Genomic DNA, 23,126 nt, shown 5'->3' with positions numbered 1-23,126 from the left:
CTAGGAGCCTTTAATGCAATTATGCCGAACAATATTTAAAGCTGCGAACAGATGCGGGCCCCCCGACTCTCGGGCACGTTTCCCCATCTACATGATCTCTCCGGCCGCCTTTTGAAGTCCTCCTGGTACTGGAGGTGGAATTTGTTTGGTATGAGCTGGAAATCTAAATAGCTCTGCAAACACAATGACAGATGGCAAAATCCCAGTTGGAACGTGTGGCCAGCAAACTGGCTGCGATTTGTTTTCACTCCGGGGTAGACAGCAGACATACTGTGTCTGCGGAACAGCTGTGACAAATATTTAATTCGAGAACTTTCTAAGAGCAGGGGGCATTTCCAGAGAGAGGGGGGGAGATGCTACCTGTGCGATTTCTCAAATAAGAAAGGAGAATTTTCCTCTAGACCCAGGGGAAAAGAAAAGCTCAAGAAGTTGAAAATGAATGAAAGTCTGTGTAATATTTATGCTCCCAGTCCAGAGCGGTTTACTGCATCAGTTTGTTACAAGGAACGGAGAGCACGAGTGGAGTTTCATCAAGTAAAGATGTTGGCTTTTAATGCCAGTAAGATTTTTCATTTTCTGAATGTTGAACAATGCATTTTCTTAAGAGAATTATTCTTTTTTGTTTTAACAATATGTTTAATAAGGCACTGGAAAAATGGTGTGCTCTCATGTGAGTCCAAGTTAGCAATATTTGCAAACCTTTGAAGTGATGTCTTTATTATTATTACATTTTTTTATTCTTGGAATGAAATATAAATGCATAAATACAGAAGAATACAATGAATGAGAGTATTATCAGAATTAAGGGAATCATCCAAGTGCCTTTTCTGTTTAAGTACCAAACATAATTAATAACTGAAGCAATATATGAGCTTTTATAAGCAATGTGTAGTGGATATTGTGCTTTTCTTTTTCCTCTTCTTTTTCAATGGCATGTTATACTCAGAATAAGTAGTTTGCTCACATCCTGGGCCCTTCGAAGCTGATAGTAAATTTTGTTTGAAAACAGTATCGAGTTTAAACGACAAGACCCTGTGTCCAGCGTTATCCTGCATCCCCTACATCTGCTTCGGTTTTCCTACATCTTTGTATACTGCCAAATTCCCCGGATACATTATCTGGGCTCTCAATCCCTACTTTCCCCACCCAAGGCCTTAAAGAACAGCATATTGTGTTTCAGAGCACCATGACAAAAGTCCCAAATGTGCCATTTCGTACAAGTCATGTAAAAAAGGCTGGTAGTAGTCTTTGAGGAGAGTTTTCTCCTTTTTATTAAAAAAAAAAAAAAAAAAAAAAAAGCTGAGGAGTTTCAAAGTACTTGGATTTAATTGAAAACTAAATTCCTGAGAGGGGACACTGAATGTGGATCTATAAAACTAACCCTTTGAAATGGAATGTGGCTTGGCTACAAAACTTGTTAGCACTAGCACGCGAGACTGAAATATATATTGTGTGTGTGCGCATATGCATGTAGATAGTTTGATAGATAGTTCTGTATACAGGAACGTATTTAATCCTTGGTTTCTTATACTTTAATGACTGAGGTCTTGGTCTATTTCCCAATGAAAAAAAAAAAGTTCATAAGCTCGAGGGATGTATATTCAGATTTCTAAACATTAGTAATCACAAAGTATGATCTAGGTGCTTTTTTTTTTTTTTAATCCTCTGATAAGTAGTAGAAAAAGACGAGAGTTACATGGGAGTCCTGAGTAAAAACAGAACTGAGTTTATTCAAGTGAAGACATTATCTCAAGCTCATAGCAAAATTTTGAATAGGGAGAAGTAAAGCTAATCTCGTGGACTATGAAAATTTAGTAAACGGCACAAGGCTATCTTTATTTTAACCAGGTTGTTGATTACAGTCTCCGTTATTCTTCAAGATACACGAAAAAAAGTGTTAGTGTCTTTCTAATTATAGATAAATTGTATCATTACTTCCTTTCCATGATTTTTTGTATGCTAGTCTCATTTTATAAGCTGTTTTTATATTAGGAAAGCATTTTTTTTTTTTTTTAACCACGGTAAGAATAGTCTCTGGAAGATGGTTTTAAACAAAAAACCCACAGGCAAGTCATGCTCTTGACACATTTATTCTGCAAATTGTTTCACTGTATAATTTCTCCAGGAGACATGGCCAGGTCAGACCTGATGGTGGGAAAGAGTCCTGGTTTACAAAGGATGTTCTCTTCTTATGCATTCAAAAACAGAGGGATGGTCTTTTCAGAGCGAGCACTGAACTGGGAGCTCTTATTCAACTTCACGCCCACGGTGTCTGGCAGACTGTTTTCAGAGTCCCTGTTTCCTAGGAATCCCCCATCCTATAAATATGGACTGCGTTCTTTGTTCCTAGAAGTACACCCTAAGTTTCATTGTGCCGAAATGAATGTTATTTGCTTATGCCAAGTCAGTCACTTGAGGCTGTATCAATGACCTACTTGTTCATTTAGTATGTAAAGGACATTAAACGAACTAATTATTAATGAACCTGTTGAAGTTTATGTTCACTGAACTTTTCATAGCATCCTTCAGGGAACGTGTCCCACAACACAAGAAATTTGCTGTCCCTCCTGCTGAGAGCCAGCTTGGGGAGGGACTTTCTAGTGACAGAGAAAAATTGTTCTCCACTTAGGGCAGAAAATCCTGGAAATAACCTTTATCTCCTACGTACTGCTGCTTGCCTGTGCTTACAAAGCAATGTGAGCATCATGACTGGTATTATTATAGATGCATAAAATGAGTAATAGGGAGGTGAACGACACATCCAAGCTGAAGGTTCTTACAAGTGGTGAGGTCAAAACATGGTGGTTTTACTTCCTAATCTGATTATTTGCCCAGAAACAAGATGCTTGCATTAAAACAAAAAAATAGTATAGCAGAGAGGTGACAGCTTCTAATAGGAGGAGCCTAGTAAGACACAAAAGTAGAGCAAAGCAGGGATGGCCGATCTTACCGAGGGGCTAGAAATACGTAACTCTTCTGCCTCAACTTCACCTGCAATGTTCCATTATTAGAAGCAAATACAGAAGTTCAATAGCGCAACGTCCATGTGGTGCTTCACGTTGGAGCAAAGCATGGAGTAGACTCATGGTAATGAATTTTAAGTATTCTGAGAAGAATCTACCCTTAAGAAGTTATAGGTTACACCAGAGCAATACCGAACCATCAAGTCAACTTGCTTAGAAGATCGAACAATAGAGTAGTGTAAATTGATTTTGCATTCAGAACTACTTCAGAAAAAAAAAAAAAAAAGGGAAAAAAAAGAAAAAGAGGTGTGCCTGGAGAAATAAAATAGATCTGTGCCTCGTTGTTGTGTGGTTTTACACAGATGCGGAGGCAAAGGCACGAAGCCATGTTAGGAACAGATGTACTGCGTGTTTTATAAGCCTTGAAGGATTTTTCAGTTGTGCCTGATGGACTTGCATCTGCACCTGCATCTGTACGTAGTGATTTCTGGAGAACGGTGTCGCGGATTTCAAACTGCCGCTTTGAGGTCCCATCTTGTTGACTAATATCCTCATGAAGGCACCTGCACAGCATGCAGAGGGATAATAGTGATGTATGAACCTGTATTGGGGGCAGCCTAAATTTAGCTTTTCAAAGTGCTATCTGAAGCAGGCAAAATGCTTTGTTTCATGGGGGAAAATGTAATAGCGGAGAAAAGCATCAGAACAAACTCCAGGCAGCTGTGGTGTTTGAAACAGAAAAACCTAAATCCACAAAACTTCAGCACGTGATGGGAAGACTGGCAGCATCTGGTCGTCAGTCTAAGAGCTGGGGAACAGGAACAGGCAAGTAAGTCCCGTCTTGCCCTAAACCCTTGGCATCCCTCTGCCCTTACAGTGCCTCACAATGGAGCAGCCCAGTAGTTCAATGATTTCAATGGCTCTGGGCTTTGAACAGGCTTCTGTGGATAGGAAATTATTTGGGGAAGACGGGGAGCAGCTTACCCTCCCGAATGCTTTCCCTCCCGTTGCGGTGCCTGGTCCGTACGTAGATAGCAGCTTCTAATGAGCACTAATGCTCATCTCAGACCGTGGCTATATATTCCACAATATAAAGAAAGGCAGCCTCGGCGATGCTTTCCTTGCTACTCAGGCATGCAAAACAATTAATTAGTTATTTAACTATTGCGGAGTTACTGACAGACTTGAGTACCAGTGTCGAAAGCAGAGAGCTTGATGAAAACCTGGCAAGAAAACTAAGGTTATGTGATGTGTAAATTCATGTACAGACCTGGGAGTAATGGATACAGTAGAGTGTGTGTGTGCAATGCACGTTTCTTTCTCCTTGGCAGCGTAATTGTTTTGCAGATTTCTTCTCAATCTATAGCTGTGCTGCTAGATGGATATCCTGAAGTTGTCACTCCTTTGGTATCTGAGCTCTCCCGGTGGGTTGCAAATTGTTCTAGATAAATGGTTGCATTTATTTTCTTCTCATACTGCGTCCAACCACCTGCTTTTTTGTGTTGCTGTAGGAGCTTGTAAAATACTCCACACTTCATAGATTTTTGAACTGGAGCCCATAAACATGGCAGAACAAATTTGGAGCTAATTTTACAGTGGCACAGGTTGCCAGAAAGGACCATTAATTAAAGAAATCTTTACTCTGTCATCTACAATGATACTGATTAAAGGTTTTTCCTTCTAGATCTTTCAGATACATACTGTGTGTGAACTTGCATGGTCTAAAATAGAACTAAGAAAAAGACTTGAGGTTTTTCTAAGGGGAGAGAAGGTATGTTTTTCACCTTTTAAAAAATGCTCTAAGACCCACATAACTACATTAGTTTTATGCTAACTAAAAGTAAGACTTTTCTTTATGGTTTATGTACTAGAGAGTTTATTATTTCTTTCAACATGAAAACTGGGATGGTTTCAAGTGAGGATTTGATCCCGCTGTTCTAAACCAGTTGTAATTACCAGTTTCGGCGCAGGATTATGTAAATAGGATTGTAGAACAACCCTTAGAAAACCCAGTTTGAAATATTTCTTGCGTGCCCCTAAGCTGACCATTAGCCATAGATGCAAATTATTAGTAGATGTTTTCTTGCATTTATAGTGGCAGAAAGGAGACTTTCCTCACTCTCTGGGCTCTGGAGTGAGGTTTTGTTGAACGATGTTTGACTTCATTCTTCTCATTGCCATTTCTCTCTAATTTTTCACATTGAAAAGGGCCTCCTTAAAGTCTGCAGAACAGTCAGACAGCTTTCCCTCGAGCCACATGCCATTTTACAGCCAGGGAAGGGAGCAAGCAGCCGCTTGCAGAAACAGCTAGGAAACGGTTCTTGAGAGATATGTAACTCCAGCAAAGCGCTGCTGCAAAAATAAAGGCCATTTGTATTTCAAACGTAATTTCTATTAACATATACTAAAAATTGTTTAAAATCATATACATTACACTTTCACCATTGCTCTCACTTCCTTTCTAAATAAACTTTTTCATCAAATTCTTATTACAAGACAGTTTGTTCATCTTATGACATCTATCCCAAAAGGGAATTTTCTATTTCTTTAAAAAAATTCTTTGAGCTACCTTCTATTTAGAAAAAATGATCACCATTTAGAAAAATAAGAAAATTAAAATACAAACATGAGATAGATAGATTTCTGAAGATTGCATATATGTTTATTTCAAGCAGTTGAGAATTTAGGGCTGGACAATCATTTAATTATTTTTTAAGGTTTGATATCCTTACTCTGTACTTTCTTCCAGTAAACCTCATTAAGGTGTTGTTTTGGTTTCATCTCATAAGCTTCATGTATACATAGTTATTAATGTCTATTATGCCTATTAATATGCCTATTAATTGCCCAATGCAATCTAATATTGGAAAGAGATTATTAACTGAAATAAAGTGGGTGAATGCTCACGTATTTCTTAAGCTTTTGATACTAAGTAATAGATGGTGCATGTTGGAGTATGACTGTCGCGTGGCCTCTGTGCTAACTGGAACGGGTGGCATCGCCTTTGTTGAATTGAATTGATGCAGAACACTAAAAATAATCTCCTTGTTATTGAACTCAACGATTATGTTCCCTATCTGGCATCTATACCAGACTTAGTCTATGTATTCAGATCAACAATGAGGGCAATGAAAGATCTAGTTTATATTTATAGTTAGTTATATTTAATTCATCAGTGTGAGGATCTCAGCTCATAATTGAAGTTTATGGATCACTTTTCACCGAATTGCCCATCACTGCGTCACCTTGACCTCACCGGCATTCCCTTTTACATCACCATCTCCTGCTACACTGACAGAAACATTTCTTTCCATTGTGGCTTTCCTAGCTTCCATAGCAGAGGAAAGTATTGGGTAACGGTACCTGCACTGAGCTGCAATTATAGCCATGTCCATTCAGAGCACACACAAGTTAATTAGTCCCGTTACGAAACAGGACGTACTCTCGCATGCCCTTATAGCATCAACGTAGTTCTTCTGGTAGCTAAGCACATTCAGACTACCTCGGGAGCACACGCAGCACTAGATTTTACTGAAGGAGCATAAACTCCTTGCCCTGCTTTGCAGGATGCTTCTCACTTTCACAAAGTTCAGCCAAACTCCTCCTCATCTTCTGACAGCTCTAGTGGTTCCAAATCAAATCACTTCTTATCTCCTTCCGTTCGTCTAATTCTACTTCTCTCCTTCTACTGACACACTCATTTTGGCAGAGGAGCACACTCTGCCAGTTTGCCATCTGGTACTCTCTTCTTGTACGACATCACTTCACTGAAGAGACTTTCCATCGCACTTCAGAAACTTGTTTTATCTTTACCCATCTCTTACAGTATTTGTCCACTCATCTCTTAATTACCTTTTACTGTACTCTTTATCTGTCTTGGGGACACCCAATCACAGTATTTTATGAAAGTGCTGAACATACCACATTTATTTTGTCGTACTACGCTTCGGTGAAAATCTATGACAGTTTGTCTAAAAACAAAAATCATTTAAATTCACTAAAAGTGTATATTCTGCCTGTCCTTGTAATATGTAAAGATTCCTGCAGAATAACAGTCACAATTGGATGCATGCTCCAATTGCAGCTCCGTGCTGTAGAACATTGTATGGTTTTATATGCAGTGACTCAATGCAAATATTTACCCATTGATGATTACTTATTTTACTCCAAAGCTTTTAAACAAAAAGTATTCTAATCAACAAAGTGGTCCTAATTTCATGTCTGTTATTTCAGCAGGCATGGGATAAAGCTCTGCCAGTAATATTTACTATTAAGTTACTTTTAGAAATGTATTTTTAGTCTGAATTTTTCTTACTCTTTAATGGGCACTTAAATAAAAGAAGCATACAGCATTAACTTCTGCTTTGTTGCACTTATGCAATGAATTAAAAAGAAAAGTATAAAACAAAACAGAAATGTCCCTATTATTAAGAATTTCCTGGCCCATTACATATAATTTGCTTAAGTCTTTCGAGACTGAGTTACAGGTCTCACAGCCATGACTTCAGTAACTACATAGCTTAGAAAATACATTATTCCATGTTAGTTTTTATTCACTAGCTAATATGCTTTAACATTTTCTACAAAATGGCTTGTCTAAACTATTTTTAAAAGAGCTTACATTCTGCTACCAAAAGTCTAGTTAAATATTATAGTGAAAACCAAGAAATCTGGGGATATATTTTACATCCTTAACTGCTAATCGCTTACTTTCTGCTCTGTATGGCTGTGCAGCTTCAGTGTCCTATAATGGCGATGAATTTAAAGGAGAGATTATTATCATATATCCATCCACATGAATTCACAGGATTCCTAGTGTGAATGAAGAAAGAAAATAGTCAAGCCAAATTCTCCTTGTGTTCTAAGTCTCGAAGATAAAACAAATGCTGCTGAACATAAGGTTTTAAGGCCAAATCCAAAAAAGGATTTAGCAGTGAGGCAGACTTCAGTGCCTAAATCCAAAACTGCACTACCAAAATATCATCAGCTCAACTGTGGAAGTAATGAAAATGTACTGGCCGTCCCCCCTTTACTCAGAAATTTCACTGTTTTTCAGCTTCCCTGTGTGCCCAGCTGCCTCAGCCTGACTGCGAGATGTCTGGCTCTCGCTGGAAGCCAGAAAGGAAGAGGAACGGCACGTAGATCCTCAGAGCACATCCTCCCACATGCTGGCAGGCCTCGGTCCCCGCAGACTTCGATTGCCGTAACTCTCTTTTTTTTTCAAATGTTACTGATGGAAGAGATGGTCATGGCGCTGCCTTTTCTATACCCTCTAGCCAGGCTTTTAGAGAAATTCAGCCAAGAAGCTGGTAACCCAGCTTGTTCTTATCTTCATGGAGGTCACCACTGCATTGCCCATCTTCAGGATGAGCAGTCAGAGCAGTAGGCTGTGGACGAGACTGGGCGAATTGATCCTCTAAAGCTTTTGTTGGAGTTTTACCACTGTGTTGGAATTAATACAAGATGTATTGCAGCAGAGATTGAAATAATAATAATAATAATAATAATAATAATAAAAAAGAATGTGTCTGTAGCTTAATCTTTACCACATGTGGGCACAACAGGCAAATCCTGCAGACTGGACTTCAAACTTTAAGAACTTTTTGATGTTAAATGTATATGTTAAATGCATCGAGTCTTGGCAGCAAGGTTAGACCCCAGGACCTGCTATTGAAGACTTGATGCCACAGAGTTAGTTTTCTTCGTAACCGTTCTCCTTTCAGTCCCACGACGCCTCTGTTTTTGTTACATGGCATCACAATGGACAAGGAAAAGCAGAGAAAGTCCTCTCACCAGCAGGTCAGTGGTACAGCGTTTCAGACACTCCATTGCAAAGGGGGCTTTGAGCTCGTCCGGCTTTGAAGGATATCAACATCTACATACTATGTAGCATCTCTGATGACTTGGTTATTATCTAAAAAGTGTTGATTCCTGCTACCTCCCTGAATAATGTGCCCAGAAGCTGTGTTCTTGTGATCTTTTAGCTGTCTGAGAATCTGCAGGATTTTAAAAACACCCTTGGCCCTCCCTGAGGACAGCACTGTCCATCTCCCCCCCTCAGTTGTTACCTGCCAGATAGTCCCGCTGAAATCACTGTGTGGTGGGTTGACCCTGGCTGAGGGCCAGGTGCCCACCAGAGCCGCTCTATCACTCCCCTCTTTCATTAGACAGGGGAGAAAAGGTACAATGAAAGAAAACTTACGGGTCGAGATAAGGACAGGGAGAGATCATTCTCTAATTATCATCACGAGCAAAACAGACCGAACTTAGAGAGGGAATTCATTTAATTTATTACTAAGCAAAACAGAGTAGAGGAATGAGAAATAAAACCAAATCTTAAAAAACAGCTCCCCCCACCCCTCCCATCTTCCCGGGCTCAACTTCACTCTCGGCTTCAACCTCCGCCCCCCCCAGCGGCACAGGGGGACGGGGAGTGGGGGTTACGGTCAGTTCATCACACGGTGTTTCTGCCGCTTCTTCATCCTCAGGGGGAGGACTCATTGTTCCCCCGCTCCAGCGTGGGGTCCCTCTCACGGGAGACAGTCCTTCACGGCCTTCTCCAACGTGAGTCTCCTCCACGGGGTGCAGACCTTCAGGAGCAAACTGCTCCAGCATGGGTCCCCCACGGGGTCACAAGTCCTGTCAGCAAACCTGCTCTGGCGTGGGCTCCTCTCTCCACGGATCCACAGGTCCTGCCAGGAGCTTGCTCCAGTGCGGGCTTCCCACGGGGTCACAGCCTCCTTCAGGTGTCTCCACCTGCTCCGGCGTGGGGTCCTCCACGGGCTGCAGGTGGAATCTCTACACCCCCCTCATCCTCCCTCCATGGGCTGCAGGGGGACAGCCTGCTTCACCATGGTCTTCACCACGGGCTGCAGGGGAATCTTCCTCCAGCACCTGGAGCACCTCCTCCCCCTCCTTCTGCACTGACCTTGGTGTCTGCAGATGTTCTTACATCTTCTCACTCCTCTCTCTGGCTGCAAAAACGCTCTCTAACTGTTTTTCTCTTTCTTAAATATGTTATCACAGAGGTGCTAATTGGCTCGGCCTTGGCCAGCGGCGGGTCCATCTTGGAGCCGGCTGGCATTGGCTCTATCAGACACAGAGGAAGCTTCTAGCAGCTTCTCACAGAAGCCACCCCTGTAGCCCCCCCGCTACCAAAACCTTGCCACGCAAAACCAACACACACTGCAACTACTTCTCGTCTGAAGTGTCAACAAGTCAAGTGTCAACTCATCAAGGAAGAGCAAATCTCAGTATGGTCATATCTGTAAAGCTATGGTGTCTGTAGGATATCTCCCAGGCTGAGAGGTTTGGACAAATTGCACAGTGGGAGACTCAGAGCACATTGGAAAGCAACGTTTATCCCCGTAATGCTAAGTGTCCTTATCGTTACTGGGGGAGGAGAGTGCTGATGGGTGAGAAATATCTGATTAATTATCAAAGATGTTTCTGATTTTGGACAGAAAGCATTGGAAGGTTGTACATTTAGAAGAAATTTGGGCTAGGGATTTTTGATTCTTTTGGTATGCTCTTTAGTTTCTTTGAGAATTCAATAGGGATTTTCTTTAAAATGCTCTTGCAGTGGTAGTGATTGATTTCCTGTCAAATTTATGGATTATACCATGGCAGTAGGAAGAGATTTCTCCCAAAGGATGACATTTGTTAGCAGAAACTTGGGGTTTGTTGGTCTTCTGTTTAAAGAACGAAGAGAAATTGGAATAGCTGTTGAGTAACTTCCAAGTGGCAACGTGCTGACCTTTCAACATCTGTATGCTGCACTTTTTCTCTTTGAGGATCAGATTATACCTCTATATCTGTTAGAGTTCTTAATTTTCATGGCGTGACTTACAAGATAAGGTAGTAATAAGATGTCAGAGTTTGGAACATAAATGCTTATTTTTAGTAGACCCACCCCTAGTTATAGAAACATGTTTACCCCTCCTTCCGCATTTGCCCAGGCTGCTGTTGCTTTCATTGCATCTGAAGAACTGCATTTGTAATGTATGACTCAGGTATTCAGTACTCTAGAAATCCATCTTCATATTTTTTATCTTGTCACCTTTAGAAGCAGCACACCCATGAGTCAAGGTCCTGTACTCGCGAGCTACTTGGCCTTGACTCTCTCATGAACTTTTCTGTGCTTTGTAGCAAAAGTTGTTATTCGAACCATATGTTAGCAGTAATCCAAATTTTAGAGATTCCATTTCTTAATTATGAGAACACAGCACAGTGAGCTGTGATGAATTTGTACTAACTTGACATAAGTGTCCTAAAAGTTCAGGCCCAAGAGTTTTATTTTGTTTACATCCCATTAGGGGGAACCTTCATAAGGAATTCCACAACAAATTTTAGCCTAAAATTAAATTTGTTAAGTGATGGGTTTATATTACAGAATAAAAACTTTAAGGAGCTCAAACTAGCTTCAGTGCAAGTTTGCATCTGTTTTTTTTTTTAAACTTTTAAAACTATCCCTTCAAGTACAACCAAATATAAACCACTGAGGCCACATTGCTGTGCTTAGTACCTGAGCCTGTCTTCAGAAGTTGCTTTTGTTACGTTAGGTTTGTGCACAAGGGCTTGACAGTCCTTTCCAGCAGATCCAGCTGCAGGACGTTAAAGAACAGTATAGTGAGAATGGTGGGAATGCTTAATCCGAGAAGAGATAAACCAGAGCAAGCCAAACCAAATCAAAACGGAATTAGATATTTTGCACTGTACTGTAAAATGATTTTGCACCAAGTAACTGATTTGCATTTTGTCAGTCAGTCAGTCAGTCAGTGAAGCTTTTTCATGAGCCTGTGACTTTTCTGTCCACGAGAGACAGTGTTCTATAACTGCAAGGCTGGATTCCTTCAAGGCTTTGGGACCTTGTTCTGCGGTAAATGGGAGAACGTCCATTGACTTCAGCTGGAACAGGATCAAGCCCTTTAAACATGCAATGAAACAGCTTTCTAAAGCCTATGAACTTGAGCCTGGTATTTATCAAGTCTGTCTCATATTATATGTTGAAATCAGGAAACAATTGTATTTTTGCATGGCTTTAACCAGAAACCAGGAGAGACTTGGGGACTTCAACTAACTTTCTCATGGAGTGAAACTGGAGGAAGTATTTTCAGAACACCCTGTAGGGAGAAATTTGGTAGTTTTCTACCCCATTGTCTGCCAGCAGCTTTGGAAGGCAGCAGGGTTCTTTGCTTTGGTGCTCAGCTCTACAGAGGCTCTTCTCTCCCTTTATTTGTAGTTAATATTTTAACCAGTATTTATGGGTGGAAAGACCCTTCAGTTCTTCAACAGCAGGATTATAATAAATCTATCAAGCTGAGGCACTGCTGCTCCATTAGCTTCTGTACTCTGGTGGTGAAATATCCCAGTACATGGAGGGGTTTTTTTTTGTTAGGGTCATGTGATAGCTTTCTTTGCACTAGCGAAATGAATTGTAGAAACTCATTTAACTTAAATACAAATTTTCTGAGGCTGGTCTTGGATAAATTTAGGCTGAGAATCCAAAATGCTGAGAGAAGAGTAAGAAAACTGATATTTTCTCCCAATATTTGCTTGATGTTAAATGTGCCATTAAAATGGTAAGACTTAGAAGATGAACCTAATGGACTGTGATAATGTATAATCCATCCCCGCAAGATAATCTCCGTATTCACAGGATTGTCATAGTCATATGCAAGTCATCCATTGAGATCGCTGTAATCAAGCTAATGTAAGTATTTCTTTGTCTCCATTTGCTTTGGCCAAACATTGAGGCATTTACTTAACATCTGGAAAATAGTATCTTCCAATAGGGTTTATCATTAAACCCATTGCTTTTTTGTTTGGATGTTATCTTCTATGTGATTGATAAAGCATTCAAAATCTATGCAGAATATATATTGAAAGAACAAGAATTTAATCTGTCAGCAGCCAGTTGAGTGCTGGCCTCTGCGCTGACATTTGCAAGCTTTGAGGTGCCGTCTATGCAGAGTCTGAGAGGCCTGAGCCAGCTTCTGGGACAAACGATGACATTCCTTAAGTTTTTTGAACTTACATTGTTTTGTGTCATTGCCTCTGAGTTTTGCAACAGCAGAGAAGCAGCAGAGGAAGGGAAAGTGTGGGAACACAAGCAGGGCTGGTTGTCTGAATACTTCCAAAACGCCTGTAGGCAAATTCTATTAATTAAAAGAAATAGGAAACTCTGTGAGTCTCTACTTCCATGGGAGTTTCAGTGTGTGGGGGTAGACGGTATAGTGTGGTGTGCGTGTATATGTGCCATTTGCAGGACTGCTGTGAGGGTGGCCGCAGGCCAGGAAACCTTTGATTTCCCCGTGCTGGATTGCAGCCGCGGCATGGCCTCAGCTCTGGGCCTGGTTTGTGTCCTCTGTGGGGCTGTGTCCCCTGTGGGGCCGTGTCCTCTGTGGGGTTGTGTCCCCTGCGGGGCTGTGTCCGCTGCGAGGCTGTGTCCTGTGTGGGTCTGTGTCCCCTGCGAGGCTGTGCCCTGTGTGGGGCTGTGCCCTGTGTGGGGCTGTGTCCCCTGTGGGGCTGTGTCCCTTGTAAGGCTGTGTCTCCTGTGGTGCTGTGTCTCCTGTGGGGCTGTCCCCCCTGTGGTGCTGTGTCCCACCAGATTTGCTGCAGAGTCACCTGCCCTTTGAGATGGAGATTTTCTCAAGGCTCCCCAAGAGCAGGAAACCCTCAGCTGCGTCTGTCTTCCTGCTACCTACAGGCTTATCTCAGGCAGATTTTAATCACGAGATGAGGATCTTTCGCAGGCCTGTACTGCGGCAGCGGTGGTGTAGGTGCATGTGTGGGCTGCCCTGAGAGCAGGGCAGTCACTGCTGTGACTCTGGGAACAGCCAGCTTGGTTTTCCTCTCGCGGGAGCTCACCTGAGGCTCGCGCTGTATTCAGGGTGCAGGGTTGGGAGGTATTCTGCCCTCTCCCCTCCCCTCCTGCAGCTCCTCCAGGCACCAGAAGCTCCGGAGAAGGTATTTTTATAGACTACATTGTCAACGTGCTCCTAAAATTTGGCTGTCCCTTTCCTGCCATATGTCCCTGGCAACTTCCTTCAGCTGAAGCAAGCCCCCCTGACAGCCAGCACAGAAGCTGTCAATCACGTCCACATCCATCCCGTCACTTGACAGGCCCCGGGGACCACCTGCTCGTAGGCATGACTTCTTTTCCTCATCCCCCCGCTCGGTACGTCTGCCTTTTCCACCTCAAAGCTGTCCCTGATCAAACACCTGCTATTTCCTGGATCCCTAACTACCGCCGCATTTCCATACTCTTTCCTGCATCACCTTCACCTAGAAAGAAAATCAAAATACAAGCACCGCTTGTCAACAGTAATAGTGGACATAAAGGGAAACAGCTTAAGTTATGTGTAGTTCCTGTTGCTCCTACTGGCGTAACTTGCATGAGCGTTGAGTTGCAAGCCGTGTCGTTTCACATGTCTCTTACTCGTTCCAAAGTAATCTAATCTGAAATTAGATTTTAAATTTTGTGGCGTTCTGTGTGTTTGCAAGCTCCCATAGTTTGCACGAGGATCTGGCCGTTCCTCATAGTCTTTAAGAGTTATTATAATGAACTTTAAAACTTTCGATGTAAAAAGACCATGAAAATGATAAATGTTACTGCAAGTTACTGTTATTACTATTGATATTTTAATTAATACTGAATTTATTGTTTATATTTGGCTTGTCTGTATTTCAGTGCCTGAGTCGTTGGTTTCACGGAAATCATAGAATAGCTGCCTCTGTCTCCGAAGAGAGAAAGGGTTCGTTTCAGGGATGGTTTCAGAGATGAAGTTTCACTGGGGCGGTAAGAGCTGATCCCACCACTCTGGTTTTGTGTTGTATTAAAAAAGGAAACAGAAGTGAAAAATTGCCAATTATCAAGCAGATTTCCTACAATGCAAGGATAAAATACATATAGCCGAGAACGTGTAATGTGAAATCACCCTTAAATTATTGTTCTGTTCTGTTTGAGTGTCAGCCTGCCCAAGAGTCATGCTGAAAGCGGTATATGGAGTGTGGGAAGCCCACACCCAGCATCAGGGCCACCAAAGACTTGTCCTTGCCATGCCTTCTTCTCCAGTCAGTGTGGAAACTGTCTTTTTTTCCCCTTGATAAGTTGATTCTGCTTGAGGACAGGGACTGGTGGGAAATGGTTCCCTTTTTTGCTCTGTTAGTTTCCTGCCAGTTTAGTGAACTTAACTGGCTCATGGAGGGGGTCAGGTAAATGTTGGAGGGAAGCAGTGGGGACACACAGCTGGAGTAAGAGGAGGGGAGCAGGACTGTCCCATTCTGGTGGACCTGCTCATAGATCAGCTAAGACATCTGGAAAACCTTTTTTGAAGCAAGAAAATAGTAGCCTTTTGGGTTAGTATCGAAAGATCCAAATTCCATTTTGGATCTAGTCCATAGAACACAGTCTTGCCTAATCTTACCGAAATTATCAACTGCAAATTTTTCTTCATATGCATCAGTAACTCACTCTGATTATCAGAACAAAATTTGGATTGCAAGTGTTATGTAGGGAAAATGTGGAACTTTCACATGAGACAAATCTATGGCATCCTTGAAAACCTCACAAAAACTGAAAACACCTTTATTGAGATTTCTTTGTTTACTAGCAATCTTTATTTACCAGCAATCTAAATTTACTAACAGCTTTCATCTATCAATAGAGATCTTCTAGTATATTTGCCTTTTCAGGTTACCAATAATCTTTATTCTGTCTATTCTGTCTTTATTCTGTCCATTAATTGGCTTTTTCCACTTCCATTCAGACATGATCTTGTGGTTTCTTTTTCAGGCATTGTGTTCTGCTGCAGCTGTTGGTTGTTTTTACTTTCTTTTGTGGGTAACTTAAATCTTTCTGAGAAGTGCAAATTATTGAAGATATTTCAACTTGACTTTAAAGTCTGATTGGTAAGCACTGTTTTGATTTACTGTTAAGCAGAAAAATGTCTGATGCAATTTTGGAGATCTTAAATCTTTAGTTTCTAATTATGATTGCTTTTTTTGTGTGTGTGCTACAATATATATTCCTTGACATTGTTTAAAATTGTTTTCCTTATCAGAGGTCAGATGAATATGAAACGACATTATCAGAAGCAGCTACAGTATAACTGAGTACAAATTTGCACCTTTTTGAGGAACATTAACTTGATTAATTCTTGAAAACAAAAAAAAAAACAGAAGAAAGCAAAACATTGATTAGATAGGCTTAAGGAGAAAATTAAAAGACTCTAAGAATTATAACTAGAATTAAAGGGCATGAGCATTAATGGTTACTTAGAAAAAAAAGGTGTCTCCTTTCTTCTTCCCAATCATATTTTTGATCATTTTATAGTATAACAATAAAACTTCCCTAGCACATTTTGTTCAGGTCTTTAAAGGTCAACACATTTACATTTTAAGCAAATCAAGATGCAGAGAATGACGTACCATAGCCAAATATTTTTACCAGTATAAAAAGGCATACAAACTCTACTCTCTTCTCTGCTATTTTAATAATAGTTTTTTGGTTGGTTTTTTTTTTTTTTTTTTAACGATGCAAGGTAGGTGAACCTCAGCAGTCCTGCAAAGAGCTGTCGTTTTCTTCTGCTAAACCACTCCGAGCGACGTACGACTGTAGCCCTGATTCGGTGGCTGTGGTATTTCCCCGACGTTATGGTTTCCCATGTGATGCCCTGCCATTTCTCTGTCCTTTGGCACGGTGAACCCATGGTCCCATTCCCTGCACGTTCATAAGAAGATCCTAAATGATCCTGCGTTATCTCCTTAGCCTGGGGCAGCGCGGCCACCCAGCTCCTTAGGACAGCTTTCAGGATGTCGGAGTCATTCTGGGCTGTGGCAAGATGAGGCATGGTTTCTCAGGAGGTCTCTCTGGGGCTACGAATCATCCCTTTGAGAATGGGGGAAAGGCAGCTCCACATGACTTATGATGCCAAAATTAAAATATTTGATAGTAAGTACAATGCTATGCTGAAACGTGGAAAGATGGCCTCAGTGTAACTCACTCGAGGTGCTTTTGTATCATGTAGTCCTTACATATTACCAGCGAATCCCTTGCCCCAGTGAAGTTAGTGCTTTGCCATTTACTTTGGCAGTGCCACGGTTTTGTTCTGGTTTTACTTGTTTTTATCTTTCATGAACTACTTTTTCCCTCTGCAGACCCAGTATGTATGAAGGGGAGCGGAGTTAGGATTCAGTTCTGACTCAGGCAGCCAGAAGAAAAAATTAGCTGTAAAATCTGGCTGCCGAATCTTTGTTGTTTAGTAATGCGTGACTTGGAAAGAATCCAGAACTGGAGTAAGTTTGCACAGCTCGTATTAAAAAAAAAAACACAAACCACCAATCCTCCTCTTTACTTATAGTGTGATTTGATTTCAACTGGAAATTACCAAGATACCATAAATATGAGAACCTACAGCATAAACTTTTCAGAGCCACTTTTCAGAAGAGAGCTGCTCTTAAGGGAAACTTGATATTATAGCAGCAGAAACCGGTTTAGATTTATATTTAGTGACTTGCATACTTACTCAGTGATTAGACTCTTTTCCATTTTCTGGCATGGATGAAATGGTATGTTAAGACAGGATATAATCCTTTCACACTCTGCAGGCAATGTCACAGTATGATGTTGGCACCGTGTTAGGCTTCCTTAACCCTAGAACATGTTGCGTATTCACTCTTGGCAGTATTTTAGAGGCTACAGGCAGTAACCCAGAAGTAATCTTATTACCTATAACCAACTGTATCTACATGGAATGGGGTGCTGACTACTGAGGGAAACACAGTTACAGTCGTTTGAGATTCAATTAAAAACTGTTGGTTCAGTCATTTTTGTGAGTCTGAAGTAGATTTCTTCAGCCTCCTCCTGGAACCGACAGTTTCATTGAGAATTTTCTGAAATAACAAACATAAACTGCTGGTGTTCCTTCAACATACAAATTGCATTTTAAATGCATTTTGCAACATCTTTTGTAGACAAATGTGAACAATACTGTTATTTATCTATATAGTGCATGCTCTTTGGAATTTCTTATTTCTACCGACTTGGTCAAAAGATTTTTATTCTGGAGAAAATATACAAGCTTACACAAGTATTTCTTTACTATGAGATATTTCTGCAAGTTTATCTCCCTTCCCTCTTGCACAGCACAGCTCATCCAGGATGACTCTATGCATGCACGCTAATAACTTGGAGATAGGGACACGAATTAAACCTTGTCACAGAAAAATAGCCTTCTCCTGCTAAAAAACATTCCCTAGAAAACCAGAGCTCTTTATCAACGATACCCACTGAAGCAAAAAGAGATAAATTTATGTACAAAAGAGGTGGAGTTTATTCTCTTGCACCATTCCATTCAAATATCTTTATTTGCAAGATAGAAAATAACTGAGAAGTCGGATGTAAATATTGTGGCTGGTGGACCTTGATGCTATTGAGTAACATTGCACAGCTACTGTGGAAGACTTATTGTAAGAGACAAACTGTGTATATATACATAAATAAATGTATAGGGGTATATAAAGGTGGTAAGGAGTGTGGAACTGCTGAACACTGAAAACTTGCTCATTACCAGTGAAAGGAATGATGGAAACAGTCCTTTTAGACCCGTAACTCTGTGGATTAATTGTTTATCGTAAATCTCCACTAACACTAATTCAGTGTATATCTGGCTGGTACGTGTTTTGTAACAAGTTCTGTGGGAGGCAATGTCAAACATCTTATCACCAGTATTTCAGAGTACTTAGGTGCAGTCATCACTTCTAACAATTTAATCAAAGTCATATTTAAACTATTTTTGCTGCCCAAAACTATTCAAGTCCATTCTTTACAAGTTATTTTTAATGAATCAGTAAGTGAAGGGAACTGATCAAACTTTTATGTTCATTGTGAGTCACCAAGATTTTTAGATACTTACCAGCATATTTTGCAAGATTTCTGCTGTTCTAATTAATGACAGAAAACCAAAGTGTAACTGCTTGAACCATAGGGGAGAATCTCAATGACATATCTGTTAAAGAATGGTAGAAAAAAGACAAAAGACATTTCTACACTTTTGGCTCTTCTCGGGCTTTTCTGCTGATGTCAGTACCAACAGCAAAAACTGTAAATCACATCATAGCTTTTTGTGTGATCCTTAACCACATCCATGAGACCAGCGTGCTGCTCACGTCAATGAATAACCATAGTTCAGATTAATTATAATGGCTAATTTCATTTGAAATTAGGGGTTTTTTTGACACATTCTTTAAAATACTTGTGGGGTTTAAAGGCTTGTTGGGTTTCCTCTGCCCCCCAGTGTAGTGTGGGCCCTATAGGCTATATGGTTTTAATATTCTGATGGGCAGATTTCATGTGTGATAGTAACATGAACTTGCTATTTCCTCAGTGAGATGCTAGGAGGGAGATTTTGTTCTTTATATAGGCACACGATAGGCACTCTGCTAGTGATTGTACGTGTGAATAACTCTAAGAGAGATCCATCTTGTTTGCATTTTATTTTCTGGGTTTAGTTACTGATGTGAGAGAGGCACTGGAGTTACAGCTGAGGGACCAGGTCCTGACTCTGCTTGTAGGTGGTGTATACATATAATCACATATGAAGTTAAACAGTAACAACACAGAAACTTGAAAGATCAATTGGTGAAATTGTTTGCGCCAATGTTTTGCATAATTCCTATAAATAACTTCCTGTTCCTCCTCTGAATCACAAAAAACAACAAAAAGCCATTCTCCTCTGAATCTGGGCACAAAGGTATCGATTATTTCCGTCAACAGGTCTTTTTATAGACATGTAACTATGGACCCAAATAAGCTGCAGTTTAAGGCGCGTGTATATTTTCATTGTCAGTAAGATGGCAGATCACAAGTACAGTAACCCTAAATTACAATGTTTGGGGATCGAATTTCTGGAGTTTGGTGCCCAAAGCAGCGCAAGGTGAATGGGAGGTGTCTGTCATACAAGTCTGTCAGTCCACTTCAGTATTGGCCACTTGATTCTACCTTCTTTCCTCAATGTACAGTTTTTTCTAGGACAAATATATCCTTTGAGGTCAGAACAAATGCTGGAAGGTGTAGATAGAAACAGGAAAGCTTTATGAGATAGATATATATATATATAGATATATATATATACCTACCAGTGGCATAACTGCAGTGTCAACAGACAGAAGAATCTACATCTTCATAAAATATGAAGCAGTAACTTCAGGACAGTTCATTTCAGTATCAAACCTTGACCATTTTCCCTTTCCACTTCCATGTTTACTTTGGTTAAGTTTCAACGTTTTGGGTGCGCTAAATATTAGGAAACATGCGTTTCCAGTGCTACAGCAGGACCTCGCTGGAGGTTTCAGCTTTGATGAACAAACACCTTTAGGCTTGTTTGGAAAAGCCTCAGTGGTGACCACAGCGACCTCGCTGGTATTGGCATTTGTCTGCGTGGGATGAGAGCCAGCCTTAATGTGGCCAGGATTTATGCAGCATCTTGGTGAGGAGAGATTCATTTATTTTATCAAAAAAAGACAGCAGCCTGGAAGGGAGAGTGAGAGCCTAAAACACGTCTGGAAAGCTTAGACATGCTTAAGAACATATTTCTCCCCCTTGGAGAGTTCAATTTTGAATAAAGCGATCCCTGGGCCCTCATACTTGTTTGCCAGATGTGGTTTTCCCGTATTTTAGAACACTAATTGTGTCCCAACTGGTGTATTTTACGGCTTTGCCTGTACCTGTGGCAGAACAATTAAGGATTCAATTCTGCCTCTGGAGAGAGAGAAGGGACAGAGAGGTGGGGAGGAGAGCGGTGGCCCCAGGGAAATGGCAGGATGTATTAGGCCTTTACAAACCACTGTGCCTCACCAGCATTAATACCTGCAAAACACATGTTGTAAACACCCTTCCCAGACTACCAGCACATGTTTCCCTGCTCAAAAGGCCTCTTTTAATACTGCTGGCATTACTAATCTAAATCTGTTATGGGGAGAAGGATTATTGCCCTATGCGAGCGTGTACGAGTGGGGGGAAAATTCCCGACTACCATCCAGGGCTTTATGGTGTTTATGCTCGTCTGGGAAACCGGCTCATTCTTCTGTTTGGATTTTGCAGATAAAATGATAGTTAGAAAGGTGTGGCCTGCTGCGCACATAGTAAAGGTACGGCTGCAGTTTTCACATCTGAGGCCCACGCATGGGAGTTGGAGGAGCTGCCCTTTTCCTGGAGGACCTTCTGCCTTCAAGCATGCTTCCCGTCTTTAACTCAGCTCGCATAGCAGCTCCAGTTGCTGGGGGTCTGCCCTGTAGGTTTTATTGCCGCTGATTCTCCCAGCAATAAATTAATCCCGTTGACTGGTTTTGGTTTAATCTGATAAATACAGACGTGTAGCCAGTGCTTGTACTCCTGTCCTGGCTGGGATACAGAGACCTGAATCAGGTATCTCCAAAGCCAGAGCTGTGAGCTGCTACACAGCTAACCAAAGAACTATGAGTCATTGTAGATATGAAATGATAGAGACAGGAGCTTATAACATATATTCTCCAATAGGCTTTTGTATCTTTTGTCACCAGGAGTGCCCAAAGAGGCCAGATAATATAATGATGCATGGCAGAAAAGCTTCCTTTTGTATCAAGAGAAATACCTCAATGAAGATTGCTCTGAAAACTCGCATGGTTGGGTCTGCGTGAGTCTCTGGAGCGCTCTGTCGCAGGGAAAACTTGAAACCTTAATTTAAAGACAGACCTGAAGCACAAATTTGTGTTGAGTGGTTAATAATTGTATGTGTTTGTTTTTAATATCTATCACAAGAGAAGAGGGTTTCTCAATATCATGCGTTAGGTAGGATTGCATGGGCTTGGAATTACTCGCACAGGCTTTGGGTCTGCTGAGCAGAGAGTTACATCCACCAAATCCCAGAGCTCACTAAAATCTGATATAGTGCTGGAAAGGCAGGAGCAAAGTTAGAAGAGAAGTAAAGATAGTGATTTAATGGGAAGTGAAAAATAATCCCATGAATGCCTCAGAAATATTTTCTGACTTGAAAAAACCCCACAATTTCTGCTCCTTCATACTGTCACCTGGCCCCACAGAGAAAAGTTTTAATACATTTTTAAAATGAGAAAGCAAAAGACTGCTGTGCTCTGTTTTGTGTTGCATTATTGAAGAGGAGATGTTGGGTCATTACTAATGCAGTAAAGCACCTGGACCTTTGCACTTTGTTTAAACATGCATATCTTGGAGAGGAGATTACGGGAGGATAAAGTACAATATTTTTCAGACTTAAGTGAGCTCGGGTTGATAGACTGCATTAAAAAACTAAAAATGTGAAAGCCACTTATTACACTTGCCAAATTTAAGTGTTGATGGTAGGTTTGTTAACTTAACCTTTGCTAAACGTAGGACCTTCTGTCTGTTGCTGAAGCGGATCTGCTGGTCAGGGCAAAGGCGTTCGCTGCGAGGCGTTGCACGTTCTGCAGGCTCCCCGGGCTGAGCCCACGCTTCTCACTAAAACCCTCATTCGAAACCCTCCCGGTTCTTGGAAGCAGGGTCAGGAGTCGCTCCGGGGCTCTTCCAGCTGCTGCGAGCACAATTCCAGGCAACGCTTGCTGACAGGGACTTATTTGCCACAGCTGCCACTGGACTCAGCGAGAAGAAATGCAAAAAATCTACAGAAAAACAGAGGCCAGCCAGCAGAGAATAGTGCAGTCCCAGGCCTGTTGCGTTGGCTGCTGCAGCGTAAATAAATCTCCTCGTTTTTTGGGCTCCGCTTCTCCATGCATCTGAAACCCTCTCGGTCTCTGCAGCAAAGTGGGGAAATTGTATTTAGGGGTAAAAAAACGTTTTACTCTCACAACTGCCCCTACCAGAACAGCTCAGGGCCTTTAACTGGCATGAAGAACCACGTCATGAAAGATATTTTGCTGGCTTTGCCTGATAAACGTGTGTGCTGGACGATGCAATTAGTGCCACTGTGCCCTACTCCTTCAGCACATCACACAACATCCATCGTCTCGGAGCAATTGCAATTCTGTGCTGAGATGTTCCCAGAGAAATGGAAAAAAGAGTGTGCTCACCCAGATGGATAACAAAGCCCCTGGTAATGACAGACAAGCTGTGTTACAGGGCAGGAATGTCATGCATGATCAGGTATTTCAGCTAGAGCATTTAGGTTT

Source organism: Balearica regulorum, chromosome 6 (assembly GCF_011004875.1).
Source record: "Balearica regulorum gibbericeps isolate bBalReg1 chromosome 6, bBalReg1.pri, whole genome shotgun sequence".
In the NCBI taxonomy this organism is placed as follows: Eukaryota; Metazoa; Chordata; class Aves; order Gruiformes; family Gruidae; genus Balearica; species Balearica regulorum.
The sequence above is the reverse complement of the archived record's forward strand: the minus strand, read 5'-3'. Positions refer to the sequence as shown.